Source organism: Lynx canadensis, chromosome A1, assembly GCF_007474595.2.
Source record: "Lynx canadensis isolate LIC74 chromosome A1, mLynCan4.pri.v2, whole genome shotgun sequence".
NCBI lineage: Eukaryota > Metazoa > Chordata > Mammalia > Carnivora > Felidae > Lynx > Lynx canadensis.
In genome coordinates this window covers 85,150,104-85,165,834 of record NC_044303.2, presented here as the reverse complement: position 1 = coordinate 85,165,834, position 15,731 = coordinate 85,150,104, and positions in this window count along the sequence as shown.

Here is a 15,731-nt window from a genome sequence, read left to right as displayed (position 1 = left end):
TTAAATTTCTCTTATTTGGGGCACCACGGTGGTTCAGTGGGCTAAGCATCTGACTTTGACTCAGGTCATGATCTCATGGATTGTGGGTTTGAACACCACACCGGCCTCTGAGCTGGAGCCTGGAGTCTGCTTCAGCTCAGAGCCTAGAGTCTGTTTCAGCTTCTGTGTTTCCCTTTCCTTCTGCCTCTGCCTACTCACTTTCTGTCTCTCAAAAATGAATAAACATTAAAACATTTTTTTCAGTTATTGAAATTTTCAGCTTTCAATGGACATTTTTTTGTATTTTCTATCTCTTTGTTGAAGTTGTTACTGAGTTTGTCCACTCTTTCTTCAATTTTAGTGAGTATCTTTATGACTATTGCAATTTTTAATTGTTTATTTAGCAAGAGAAACTATTCCATAACCCAATATTATTGTTTCATCTTTCAAGAGCACAGTCAGTGACAAACTTCCATGAAACTCAGCCCAAAGTAATTCTTAACATTACAAAATCACTTTATACTCTAAAAGATATTAGCCTTATTATCTCCTCAAAAATGTTTCTTAGAATCATAATTTCTGTAGGAATCTGCATATGCCTTCTTTCTTGGTTGGCCACGGCAAACTTATAGAAAGCTGCAATCCCCATGAATCCAATGAATGCTCAACAATATGAAATCATAGATGCTTGGACAGAAGTCTTCACATCTGAAGTTTCATCAAAGCATTGGAAGTCAGAATAATTAATCTCCTCTACATCAGCCTCAATCCCAAGGTCTTTCCTAATTGCTACATAAATGGATGTATGATCATTATTTTGAATTCTTTATCAGACACATTGTTTTTTTTTTCCATTTTTTTTAGCTCTTTTACTATGATTTGGTCTTGTTCTTTCCTTTAGGACATATTTGTCTCTTTCCTTATTTCATATAGCTCACTGTGTTTGCTTCTATGTATTATGTATGTCAACTACATCTCCTGGTCTTGCAATTAATAGACTTTTGTAGAAGAGGTCCTGTGGAGCCCTATAGCACAATATCCCCAGTCACCAAAACCAGGTGCTCCATGGATGTCTTCTGTGTGGGCTGTGTGCACCCTTCTAAGGTAGCTAAGCAATGACTGCCTTCAGCCCAGCCAACTGCAAGGATCCACTTTGCCTGCTGTTGGTGCATTTTGCCGAGTTTGTTCTTTTTGCTTTGTGATGTATTTCTAAGGCTACTGCAGGCCAGTTGCGGGGGGCCGGCAGTAAGCTTAATTTTCTGCACTTAGCATCTCTATAATACCTCCAGACACATCAACGCACAAAGCATGCTCCTTGAACTGCCAGCTAAGAGACCACACTGCCAGAACTGCTCATTAGTGTAGTTATTTCAGCTCCCCACACACACCAGTTGCAAGAGTCACTTTGGAGAGGTGGAGATCTGGTTGGGGATATCTTCAGAATGTGATGGAGCAGGATCTGTTTTGAAATAATGTCTGCCTTGGTTATATTGGATGGAAGTGGGGGGTCCACCAGGAAATAGAGGGATGGGGCATATGCTATTAGCAAGGTTGATGGAGAGTGTTAATGCCAACCCCTACAAATGTCCAGTTATCTAGACTGAAGGAGGGGAAGATAAAGAACATCCACCAGAACTTTTGTTTCTGGATAAGTTTCTTGCAGATCCCAGCCCTTCTGCCACATTTAGTTATTAGTCAATAAATCTTTATGTGTACCCCAAGCATTTTTTGAATGGCTGATTTTGTGCTGTGTCTCAGCTGAGTTACTCAGTGTGCTGTCTTTTTTTAAATTTTTTTAAATTTATTTTTAAGACAGAGAGACACAGCATGAGTGGGGATGGGGCAGAGAGAGAGGGAGACACAAAATCTGAAGCAGGCTCCAGGCTCTGAGCTGTCAGCACAGAGCCCTACCCAGAGCTTGAACTCATGAACTGTGGGATCATGACCTGAGCTGAAGTTGGACACTCAACTGACTGAGCCACCCAGGCACCCCCAGTATGCTGTCTTTTAAAGGATGTAGACTCTGTTTCCTCTTGCCTTCTAGCTCTCTTGTAGTTAGACCCACTGACCTTTAAAGTTCCTGCAATTTAACTCTGCTTGTTTTCAAAGCCAGATGTTATAGGGACACATCTTCCCAGTGCAGATCTCCAGTGCCATGGGTTCCTGGGATGGGGTCTGATAATCTGGCTTCTTAAGGCTTGTGATGTCCTTCCCAATTATGATTCATTTTGCTGAGTATTTGGTTCTCAACCATGTTTCCACCTGTCCTACCATTTTTGATGTAGACTCATCTATGACTAGCTGTGGAAGACCTGTTCTGCCATTGTTCAGGTGGTTTTCAAAATTAGTCATCGAGATATAGTTGCTGCTTTAGTGTGTAGGTAGGAAGGGGTGATCTCAGGATTCTCTCATTCTGCTATCTTCAAACTCCCTATGTCAGGATTAATTTTATGGAAGAGTCTAAAGAAAATATTAAGATAAATCTACTTAGAATTTTCAAAGGGAAAATGAGGGCATGATGCAAAATAATAACAACACATTACTGGAAAATGATATCCAGATGGAGGAATAAGATGTCTACGCCCTCATCCTCTCATGGAAACACACATGCACAAAGATCTGTTTTTGACAGTTCCAGAATACAGGTGGGAGATTGCAATACTCTGGGTGGAGTACAGAAATGAGAAAGTATTCAGTGAAAGGATAGGAAAAACAGTTTCACTGTACCCACATTACCACACCCCAATGCTCATGCAACACATCCCAAAGCTCCTGCTGAGAAAGACAGAGGAAGAGAAGAGAAGAAAGGGGTGGAGTAAAAAAAATGAATTAAACTTCCAATTTTACTGTAGACCCCAGGATCAGGTCCACCTCACTAAACTTCAGTGCCAGACTAATCCTTAAGGACACAGGCTCTTACAGAGCCAGGTCCCAGCCTGTCCCACACACTCAGGCTCCAACTTGAACACGAAGACCCAGGTGCTAGCCCCAGCATAGCAGATAAGGTGCAAAGCTAGTTCAACAGAATTATGCTGTGGGATACCCCTAAGATCTCAGGATTCAAACCCCTCAATGGATACCCATGACAGGAAGGCCTCAAAGACTTAGGATCCATGTATGGCCCAGTACCAAGCCATCCTTAATGAAACAAAATTTTACCCTGGTCCCCACAGATCTGCATTCCAAGTTTATCCCCATGAAACAATACACAAGCCTGATTCCAGTGGACATGAGTACTTATCAACCCCAGTTCAGCAGAATCAGGCTACACACACCACCCCTTCCATGGAGCCAGAAACCAGAGCCACCCAAGTAGAATATTTTTGTCAGGACCACCCATAAAGATCCAAGATCCAAGCTTTCATGGACCCAGGCTCAATGCACACTTCAGTGGACTTTAGTGCCAGTAGGCCTCAATGGACTCTAGCATCCAGGTAAATGCTTATGGGCTCAGGTTCCAGACAGACCCCGGTGAACCCAGGCTCTAGCCTCTACATGTTGTACCCAACACCAAATAAGATCACACAGACCAAGGCTCCATGACCTCCATGAGGACCCAAGCCTCAGACTCATTTTATAATCAGGCCTGCCTTAGTGGATCAAGACTGTAGGCCTACTCTCATGGACCCAGGTTCTAGGCATGCTCCAATGGGCCCAAGCACCAGGCTTGTCTGCCAGTGGACCCTAGCAGTAGGCATTTGCAAAAAATTAGGGGCCAGACTCTCTGGTGAAGGGTAACATAAGCTCAGTTCTGCAGAATGTCCCATATGCATTTGAGAAGAATGTGTATATTGTTTTTATTGGGTAGAATGTTCTGTATATGTATGTCAGATTTTGTCATTTTATTGTGCTTTGTCCTTTTTTTTTCACTTACATTGTAACTGGTTGTTCTTCCAATATTTAGAGTGGGATATTGAATGTGTCTCTTTGGATTTTGGAGAGAACATGGAATACCACGTTGGGGTGTGTGACTCTGGCCCATTTATCAAGTGATCTGTAAAGCTTCTAGATTTGAATGGAGCCCAAGAGAATGGTTTGCACCAGACCCGGGCTGTTGTAAAAGTTGCTCTACTATTTGGGTTATATGACCCAGCAGATGCAATGGTTATTAAAGTGTTGGTGGAAAACACTGATGTTGTTTGAGCCTTTAATAGGTCTCTTTAAGTGAGTCATAGTGCAGACCTTTAGGAGTTTGAATCAATTCTCTTTCCTCATCTATGAATAACTACTGCTTTTTGAGAAACAGCTCTTGGTATGCTACTGGACTTCAATACAAACTGAATATTTGACCATGAGATACCAAGTTACTGTACAATCTGAGTTGCCTGTGACGAACTCGGTGTTTTCTAATCTATCAAGCCGTTAATTTGGGCATGTATGCCAATACTCTATTACCAAATAAAAGTGGTTTCATGCAATTGATTCAGATAAACTCTGAAGTCACAAGTAAATTTACATGTAGAAATGGTCCAAATGCCCATGATCTCCATTCCTGCTACATTACCTTCTCTTCTCATGGACATTTCTTCCAATCAGTTGACAGAGAAAAAAGATTCAGGCCTAGTTTACAGATGGATCTGCACTGTATGCAGGTATCAACCAAAAGTAAATGGCTATGGTACTACAGTCGCCATTAGAGACATCCTTGAAAAACAATGGCAAAGGAAAATCCTCCCATCAAGTAGCAATTTGGCCAGTAAATCTGGTTGTTCACTTTGATAGAAGGGAAAAATGGCCAGATGTGTGATTATATACCAAGTCATGGGCAGTGGCCAATGGTTTGGCTGGTTGGTCAAGGACTCAAAGAACATGATTGGAAAATTGGTGACAATGAAATTTTGGAAAGAAGTATGAAGATAGAGCTCTCTGAAAGGGTAAAGAATATAAAAATGTGTCTCTCATGAATGACCACCAAAGTGTAACCTCAGTAGATTTTAACAATATATTAGATAGTAAAACCCCTTCTGTGGGTACCAGTCTATTTCCTTTAAGCCAAGGTGATGGATCATGTTTTTCAATTACTCCATACCCTTATGATCTTATGAGTACTCATAAGCTACCCTTATCGTCACCCAATGGGCTCATGAACAAAGTTGCCATGGTGGTAAGGACAGGTTGTGCATGACATCAGAAATATTGACTCCCACTTACCAAGGACACCCTTGTTACAGCCAATATTGAGTGTCCAATCTATCAGAATCAAAGACCAAGTCTGAGTTCCCAAAATGACTCATTACCTTGGATAATCATACAGCCACTTAGCCAAAGATTAATTACATTGGGCCACTTCTATCATGGAAAGGGCAACATTTTATTCTTTATGAAATATACACGCCGAATACAGATTTGTCTTCCCTGCATGCAATGCCACTGCCAAAAGTATTGTCTATGGACTTACAGAATGCTTTATCCATCTTCACGGTATTCCAAATAGCATTGCTTCTGATCCAGGAACACACTTCACAGCAAGAGAAGAATAGTATTGGGCCCATGACCATAGAATTCACTGCTCTTACCATGTTCCTCACCACCATGAGGCAGCTTGCTTGATAAAACAGTGGAATGGCCTTTTGATGACTCAATTAGTGTTGACTATGTGGCAGTAACTTGAAGGACTAGAGAAGGTGGTCCAGAAGATTGTATATGCTCTGAATCAGCACAGTGGCTGCTCCCCACAGATCTGCATTCCAAGTTTATCCCCATGAAACAAGACACAAGTCTGATTCCAGTGGAAATGAGTATTTATCAACCCCAGAAGATTCAGGCTACACACACCACCCTTTCCATAGACCCAGAAGCCAGAGCCACCCAAGTAGATCTTTTTGTCAGGACTGATATTCCATGCTAACATACGGGAGGAATAAATATTATTAAAATGTCTATAATACCCAAATCAGTCCACACATTCAAAGCAATCCTTATGAAAACACCAACAGCATTTTTTGCAGAGTTATAAGAGTTATAAGAATCTTAAAATTTGTTCAAACCCCAAAAGACTCCAAATAGCCAAAATAACCTGGGGAGGGTAAAGCAAAGTGGTGGCATCACAATTTCAGAATTCAAGGTGTATTACAAAGGGTGGTGAGCACAAAAGTATGTTACTGCATACTGCAAAAATTAGAAACATAGATCATGGAACAAAAGAGAAAACCCAGAAATGAACCCACAACTCTAAGGTCTATTAATCTTCAACAAAATAGGAAAGAATATCCAGTGGGAAAAAGACAGTCTCTTCAACAAATTGTGTTGGGACAACTGGACAGCCACATCCAAATGAATAAAACAAGACCACTTTTTTTTTTTAACACCATACACAAAAATAAGTTCAAAATGGGTTACAGGTCCAAATGTGAGAAAAGAAACCATTGAAATCCTGAAGAAAAACACAGCTAATAACCTGTGTGACCCCTTCAGAGAAACTTCTTTCTAGATATTCCAGAAGCAAGGGACACAAAAACAAAAATACATTATTGGGACTACATCAAAATTAAAAACTTCTGCACAGTGAAGGACACAGTCAGGAGATAGTTGCAAATGACTTCTCAGATAAAAGCCTTGTATCCAAAATATATAAAAAAAAACATATAAAACTTGGGGTGCCTGGGTGGCGCAGTTGGTTAAGTGTCCAACTTCAGCTCAGGTCAAGATCTCACAGTCTGTGAGTTCGAGCTCTGTGTCAGGGTCTGTGTTGAGAGCTCAGAGCCTGGATCCTGTTTCGGATTCTGTGTCTCCTTCTCCTTATCTCTACCCCTTCTCTCTCTCTCTCTCTCTCTCTCTCTCTCTCTTTCTCACAAAAATAAAGATTAAATTTTTTAAAAAAAGTATAAAACTCAACACCAATAATAAAATAAATAAAAATTAAAAAAAAAAAAACTCACACAAATAATCCAATGAAAAACAAATGGGCACAATACATGGGTATATATTTCCCCAAAGAGACAACCAGATGGCCAATAGTTGTATGAATATGGTCAAAATCACTCATCATAGGGAAATTCAAATCCATCCAAACTACAGAGATATCACCTACACCTGTTAGAATTGCTAAAATCAATGACACTAAAAATTGCAGGTGCTGGTGAAGATGTGGAGAAAGGGGAACCCTCTTGCATTTTTGGTGGCAATGCAAACTGGTGCAGCCACTCTGAAAAATAGTATGAATATTTCTCAAAAAGTTAAAAATAGAGCTACCCTGTGATCCAGCAATTTAACTACTAGGTATTTACCCAAAGAATACAAAAATGCTAATTCAATGAGATACTTTCACCTCAATGTCTATAATATTTTCTACAACTAGCCAGTTTATGGAAAAAGCCCAAATGTTCATCAACTGATGAATGGGCCAAGAAGAAGTTATTATAATTATATATACTATTTATAATTATATAGTATATATATATATATATATCATGTAATGTAATATGTTATATATTATATATAATTACATAATATAATATATAATTGTATAAATATAATATATATATTATATAATTATATAATTATATAATGGAATGTTACTCAGCTTTGAAAAAGAATGAATTCTTGTCGTTTGTGATGATATGGATGGAGCTAGAGTGTTTTCTGTTAAGCAAAATAAGTCAGAGAAACACAAATATCATATGATCTCACTCATATGTTAAATTCAGGAAATAAAACACATGAGCAAAGGAGGGGGTAGGGAGAGACAAACATAGAAACAGAGTATAGAGAACAAGTTGATGGTTACCACAATGGAGCTGGTTGGGGAGGTTGCATTAAAAAGGTGATGAGTATTAAGGAGTGCACTTGTCATGACCACTGGATGCTATATGGGAGTTTGGTTCACTCTATTGTACACCTGCAACTAGTATTACACTGTATGGTAACTAAACAGAATTTAAATAAAAACTTAAAACAGATGTTAAATGAAAAAAAAAGACAATAAAACAAAATTTGATTAAATCTGATGAAAAAATTATCTGTCATTATATATATATATATGCATAAAATACACAAAATGAGCAGTTTTATTCCCCCCCAAATCAAGTAAAATACAATAGAATACAATACAATATTTTGGGTGGAAATAAAATTCCACAATGATAAGTAGGATAATTATGAAAAGAAATCTTACACAGGAAAAGGCATACATATAGTAAAAGTTGGGAATTAATCATTTATAAAGGTTATAAAAGAAACATAGTAAAATCAATTATATGTACCAAAAATAGTCAAATGATACACAAAATTAAAATTTGTGAAATATGATATATATATTTTCAAAATTAACAGACCATCAACTTCACATAGACTGCTGTACATATAACATGTTCTATATGAATCCAATGGTAACCACGAATTCAAAACCTCTCTCTCTCTCTCTCTCTATATATATATATATATGGGAATATATATATATATATATATATATATATATAAGGGGATATATATATATATATGGGAATATATATATATATATATGGGAATATATATATATATGGACAAAATGGAGAATATATATATATATATGGACAAAATGAAGATTATTGACATACCTGTCAAGAATTACCTTACATGTAAAACACTAAAAGTTCCAATCAAAAGACATAGGGTGACTGAATAAAAAAAATTTAAAGGACCCATTTATATGCTGTCTGGCAAACAGACTAAAAGTGAAAAAGTGGAAAAACATACCATCCAACTGAAAAGAAGCTGGGGGTAGCAGTAATTGGACAAATATACTTTATTTATTTATTTATTTTTTTGACAATGAAGTAACAGCTTTATTTTTTTATTTTATTTTTTTTGCTTTTGGCTTTTTTTTTTATATATAAAATTTATTGACAAATTGGTTTCCATACAACACCCAGTGCTCATCCCAAAAGGTGCCCTTTAAAACAGATGCTGTGAAGATACAAAGAATGACATTACATAATATAAGGAGATCAATTCAACAAGAGGATATAAAAATTGTAAATATCTGTGCACTGAATATAAGCATATAGCAAATATTAACAAACATAAAAGGAGAAATTAACATTAATACAATAGGAGAAAGGGACACTAGTACCTCATTTACATTAATATATTCATCAGATAGAAAATCAGCAAGGAACACTAGCCTTGAATGATATATTAGACCAAATGAACTGAACAGATATATACAGAAATTCCATCCCAAACCAGCATTTACACATTCTTTTCAATAACACATGGAACATTCTCTAGGATAGATAACATGTAAGGTCACAAAAGAAATCTCAACATATAAGAGAATTTAAAACATATCAAGCATCTTTTCCAACTAAAACAGGAAGAAACTAGAAATCAATAACAAAATAAATCTGAAAAACACACACAAACAAAAAACAAAATAATATGCTACCAAATCAGGAATGGATCAGCTAACAAATCAAAGAGACATTTTAAAAAATATATGGAGACAAAAAAAAAAAAAAAAAAGAGTCCAAAATCTTTGAGATGCTGCAAAAGCAGGTCTAAGAAGGAAGTTTATAGTGCTACAGGCTTACCTCAAGAAACAAACAAGCAAGTTACCAAATATACAACCTAACTATACTTACAAAAGCTAGAAAAAAAGAATAACAACCAAACCTCAGCTAATAGAAGGAAAAAAATATTATTACAGCAGAAATAAATAAAATAGAAACTGAAAGAAAAAAATAGAAAGACAATGGAACTAAAAGCTTTACTTGAAAAGATCAACAAAAGTAATAAACATTTAGCCAGACTCCTTAGGAAAAATAACAGCACTTAAATAAAACCAGAAATGAAGGAGGAGAAATAACAAACACCACAGAAACATAAAGGGTTATAGGACAATATTAAGAAAAAATTTATGCCAGGATGGGTGAGGTAGGTGAAGGGGATTAAGAGTATACTTATAATCATGAACACTGAGTAATGGATAGAATAGTTGAATCACTACATTGTACACTTGAAACTAATATAACACTGCATGTTAATTATACTGGAATTAAAATTTAAAAAATAAAAGACAAAACTTTAAAAAAGAAAAAAGGAAAAGTGTGTATCAAGAAATTACACAACCCAGCTGAAATGGATAAATGTCTGAGAACATACAATCTTCCAAATCTAAATCAGGAAAATATAGAATATTTGAATGAACCAATTAAGTAATCCCAATAAGCCAAAGTTGAAGACCAGATGGCTTCTTGGTGAATTCTACCAAACATTAAATATATAGTAAATATCTACTTTTTTACACAATTTCAAAAAGCAAAATCAGAAGGAAAATTCCAAATTTATTATGTAAGGATAGATATTGTCTGATACAAACAAAAAGGAAAGACATTACAAAAAAAAGGGGGGGAGGAAGGAAACTACTGAATATACTTATGATGAACATAGAGGCAAAAGTTATCAACAAAATAGTAGCAAAACACAATCAAGAATACATTTCAAAAGAATATTCACAACAATCAGGTGAGATTAATACCAGGCATGCAGGCATGGTTCAACATTCACAAATCAATGTGATGCTTCACAACAACAAAAGAAAGGATAAAAATTATATGATCCCCTCAACCGATGAAAAACAAAACAAAACATTAGTTAGCATATAGTGAAACAATGATTTCAGGAGTAGATATCTTAATGCCCCTTACCCATTTAGCCCATACCCCCTCCCACAACCCCTCCAGCAACCCTCAGTTTGTTCTCCATACTTATGAGTCTCTTCTATTTTGTCCCCCTCCCTGTTTTTATATTATTTTTGTTTCCCTTCCCTTATGTTCATCTGTTTTGTCTCTTAAAGTCCTCATATGAGTGAAGTCATATGATTTTTGTCTTTCTCTGACTGACTAATTTCACTTAGCATACTACCCTCCAGTTCCATCCATGTAGTTGCAAATGGCAAGATTTCATTCTTTTTGATTGCCGAGTAATACTCCGTTGCATGCATATATATATATATACACATATATATATACATATATATATGTATATATATGTGTATATATATATATATATCACATCTTCTTTTCATCTTGCAATTTGTTAATTTTGTTTGTTTATTTATTTTCAAGTTATTTAACATACAGTGTGGTCTTGGCTTCAGGAGTAGAACCCAGTGATTCTTCTTTTCTTCTTTTACATATGAAACCAGTGCTCATCCCCAAAAGTGCCCTCCTTAACACCCATCACCCAGTTAACCCAACCCCCAACCCACCTCCCTTCTAGCAGCCCTCAGTTTATTCTCTGTATTTAAGAGACTCTTATGGCTTGCTTCCCTCTCTGTTTTTACCCTATTTTTTCTTACCTTCCTCTGTATTCATTTGTTGAGTTTCTGAAATTCCACATACAAGTGACATCATATGATATCTGTCTTTCTCTTAATGACTTATTTAACTTAGCATAATACCCTCTAGTTCCATCCACATTGTTGCAAATGCAAGATTTCATTATTTTTCAACACTGAGTAGTATCCCACTGTGTGCACCACATCTTCTGATCCACTCATCAGTTGATGGACATTTGAGCTTTTTCCATAATTTGGCTATTTTTCATAGTACTGCTATAAACATTGGGGTGCATGTACCCCTTTGAATCAGCATTTTTGTAACCTTTGGATAAGTACATAGTAGGACAATTCTTGGGTCATAGAGTGGCTCTATTTGTAATTTTTTGAGGAACCTCCATACTGTTTTCCAGAGTGACTGCACCAGTTTGCATTCCCACCACTAGTGCAAAAGGGTTCCTCTCTTGCCACAGCCTGGCCAACATCTGTTGTTTCATTTTAACCATTCTGACAGGTGTGAGGTGGTATCTTATTGCCATTTTGATTTGTATTTCTATGATGATAGGTGATGTTGAGCATGTTTTCACGTGTCTGTTACCCATCTGGATGTCTTTTCTGGAAAAAAAGTGTCTATTTCTGTCTTCTGTGCATTTCTTCACTGGATCATTTATTGTCTGGCTGTTGAGTTTGGTAAGTTCTTTATATATTTTGGATACTAACCCCTTATTCAATCTGTTTTTTGCAAATACCTTCTCCCATTCTATCAGTTGCCTTTTAGTTTTATTGATTATTTTTTTTGCTGTGATTACACTTTTTATCTTGATGAGGTCCCAATAGCTCATTTTTGCTTGTTTCCTTTGCCTCTGGTGATATGTCTAGTAAGAATTTCCTGTGGCCAAGGTCAAAGAGATTGCTACCTTTTTTCTTCTGTAGGATTTTAATGGTTTCTTGTCTCACATTTAGGTCTTTCATCCATTTTTAATTTATTTTTTTGTGTATGGTGTAAGAAAGTGGTCTAGCTCTGTTCATCTGCATGTTGCTGTCCACTTTTCCCAGGACCATTTGATGAAAAGACTGTGTTTTTTCCATTGTCTCCTGCTTTGCAAAGATTGGTTGGACATGCATCTGAGGGTACATTTCTGGGTTCTCTATTCTGTTCCATTGTTCTGTGTGTCTGCTTTTATGGCAGTACCATATTATCTTGATGATTACACCTTGGTGAAAGAGCTTACACTCCAGAATTGTGATACCTCCAGCTTTGGTTTTCTTTTTCAATGTTACTTTGGCTGTTCAGTGTCTAAGTGTCTAGGAAATTGTGCATTCTTCCATATTGTTTTGTTTGTTGACATATAATTTTTCATAGTATTCGCTTATAATTGTTTGTATTTCTGTGGTGTTGGTTGTGATCTCTCCTCTTTTATTCATTATTTTATCTATTTGGGTCCTTTTCTTTCTGATAAAACTGACTAGGGTTTTATCAATTTTGTTTATTCTTTAAAAAAACAGGTTTTTTTTATTTCATTGATCTATTCTACTGTATTTTTTGTTTCTACACCATTTATTTCTGATCTAATCTTCCTTATTTCCTTTTTTCTGCTGGCTTTGGCCTTTATTTGTTGCTCATTTTCTAGCCTCTTTAGGTATAAGGTTAGATTACATATTTGGGATCTTTCTCGCTTCTTGAGATAGGCATGAATTGCAATGTACTTTACTCTTAGGGTTGTCTTTGGTGCATCCCAAAGGGTTTGGACTGTTGTGTTTTCATTTCCATGGATTCCATGTATTTTTAGTTCTTTTATTTAATTCCAAGTAAGTTAACATATAGTGTAACAATGGTTTCCAGAGTAGAATTTAGTGATTTATCACTCTCATTAAACATGCACTACTCATACCAATAAGTGTCTTCTTTAATGTCCATCACCCATTTATCCCATTCCCCCCACCTGACACCCCTCCAGAAACCTTCAGTTTCTTTTTTGTATGGAAGAGTTTCTTATTGTTTTTCTCCTTCTGTTTTTATTTTTAATTCCCTTCCTCTATCTTCATCTGTTTTGTTTCTTAAATTTCACATACGACTGAAATCACATGATAGTTACTTCCTCCCACTTACTTACTTCATTTAGTAAAATATACTGTAGTTCCATCCACATTTTTTGTACTGGCAAGATTTTATTATTTTTTATCACCAAGTAACATTCCATTGTATTGTTTGGGGGAGATACCACATCCTTATCCATTCATCAGTTGATGGACATTGGGGTTTTTTGAATACTTTGGCTATTGTTGGGGCACCCAGGTGGTGGAATTGGTTAAACGTTTGACTTCAGCTCAGGGCATGATCTCACAATTAATGATTTTGAGACACACATCAGGCACTATGCTGATAGTTCAGAACCTGGAACCTACTTCAGATTCTGTCCCTTCCTTGTTCACTCTCTCTCTCTCCCTCTCTTTTCTCTCTCAAAAATAAATAAAATCAACATTAAACAATTATTTTTAAAAATAAAATAAATAATTTGGCTATTGTTGCTAGTGATTCTATAAATATCAGCATTCAAGTACAGTTTCAAATCAGCATTTTTGTATCCTTTGGATAAACACCTAGTAAGGCAATTGCTGGTCATAGGGTATTTTTTAATTTTTTTTGAGCAACCTCCATATTATTTTCCAAAAGGACTGTACTAGCTTGCATTCCCACCAGCAGTGAAAGAAGTGTTCCCCTTTCTCTGCATCCTCACTAAAAACTAATTCTTGAGTTGTTAATTTTAGGCACTCTGACCAGTGTCAGGTGCTATCTTATTGTTATTTTGATTTGTATTTCTCTGATGATATGTGATCATGAGCAGTTTTCATGTGTCTGTTAGCCATCTGGATGTCTTCTTTGGAAAAGTGCCTGTTTATGTCTTTTGATCATTTCTTCCCTAGATTTTTGTTTGTAGTTTGTTTGGGTGTTGAATTTGATAAGGTCCAGATAGATTTTGGATACTAACCCTTTATCTGATATGCCATTTGCAAATATCTTCTCCCATTCTGTCATTTGCCTTTTGGTTTTGTTGATTGTTTCCTTTACCATGTAGAAGGTGGGTTTTTTGTTTGTTTGTTTTTTGTTTTTTTGTTTTTTTTTTTATTGATGGGGTCCTAATTTTTAATGTTTTCTTTTGTTTCCCTAGCCTCCAGAGACATGTCTAGTAAGGTCTTATGGCTGAAGTCAGAGAGGTTGTTGCCTATTTTCTCCTCTAGGATTAAAGGTCTCATGCTTTACATTAAGGTTTTTCTTCCATTTTTATTTTTTTCTACGGTGTGGGAAAGTGGTCCAACTTCATTCATCTGCATGTCCCTGTCCAGTTATCCCAGCAGCATTTGCTAAAGATACTGTCTTTTTTTTTCCATTTGATATTCTTTCCTGCATTGTCAAATATTATTTGGCCACACATTTGTGAGTCCACTTGTGGGTTCTCTATTCAGCTCCATTGAATTATGTGTCTGTTTCTGTGCCAGTATCATACTATCTTGATAATTACAACTTTATACTATAACTTGAAGCCAGAATTGTGATGCCTCAAACTTTGGCTTTGTTTTTCAACATTAGCTATTCGAGTGTTTTGTGGTTTCATACAAATTTTAGAATTGTGTGTCCCAGCTCTTTGAAGAATGCTGCTGCTATTTTGATATGGATTGCATTGAATGTATAGATTGCTTTGGGTAGTATTGACATTTTAGCAACATCTGTTATTCCAGTTCCTGTTCCAGTTCATGAGCATGGAATGTTTTTTACATTTTTTTTGTATTCTTCGATTTATTTTATAAATTTTCTATAGTTTACATGTATTTTTATATTTCTTTTTAAATTTCCTGGTTAACCTATTTATCCTTCAGTAGAATGCTCCTTACCTCCATTTATTTGAAGGCATTCAAATTTTTTTTTTCTTGTGGTTCATTTCAGGTTTCATAGAATTGTGATTTGAAAATATGCATGGTATGTTCTTGATATTTTGGTACCTGTTGAGTATTTATGTAAAGCATGTGATCTATTCTGGAGAATGGTCCATGTGCTTTTAAAACGAATGTATATTATGCTGCTTTAAGCTGAAATGTTATGAAAATATCTGTTAAATCCATCTGGTCCAGTGTGTCATTTAAAACCATTGATTCCTTGTTGATTTTATGCTGAGGTGTTCTGTCCATTGTAATTGCAGTATTAAAGTATCCTACATTTGGGGCGCCTGGGTGGCTCAATCTGTTGAGCATCTGACTTCGGCTCAGGTCATGATCTCCTGGTCCGTGGGTTCGAGCCCTGCGTCGGGCTCTGTGCTGACAGCTCAGAGCCTGGAGCCTGCTTCAGATTCGGTGTCTCCCTCTCTCTGACCCTCCCCCGTTCATGCTCTGTCTCTCTCTGTCTCAAAAATAAATAAACATAAAAAAAATTTAAAGAAAGTATCCTACAGTAATGATATGTTCAATGAGTTTGTTTATGTTTATGATGAATTTGGGTTCT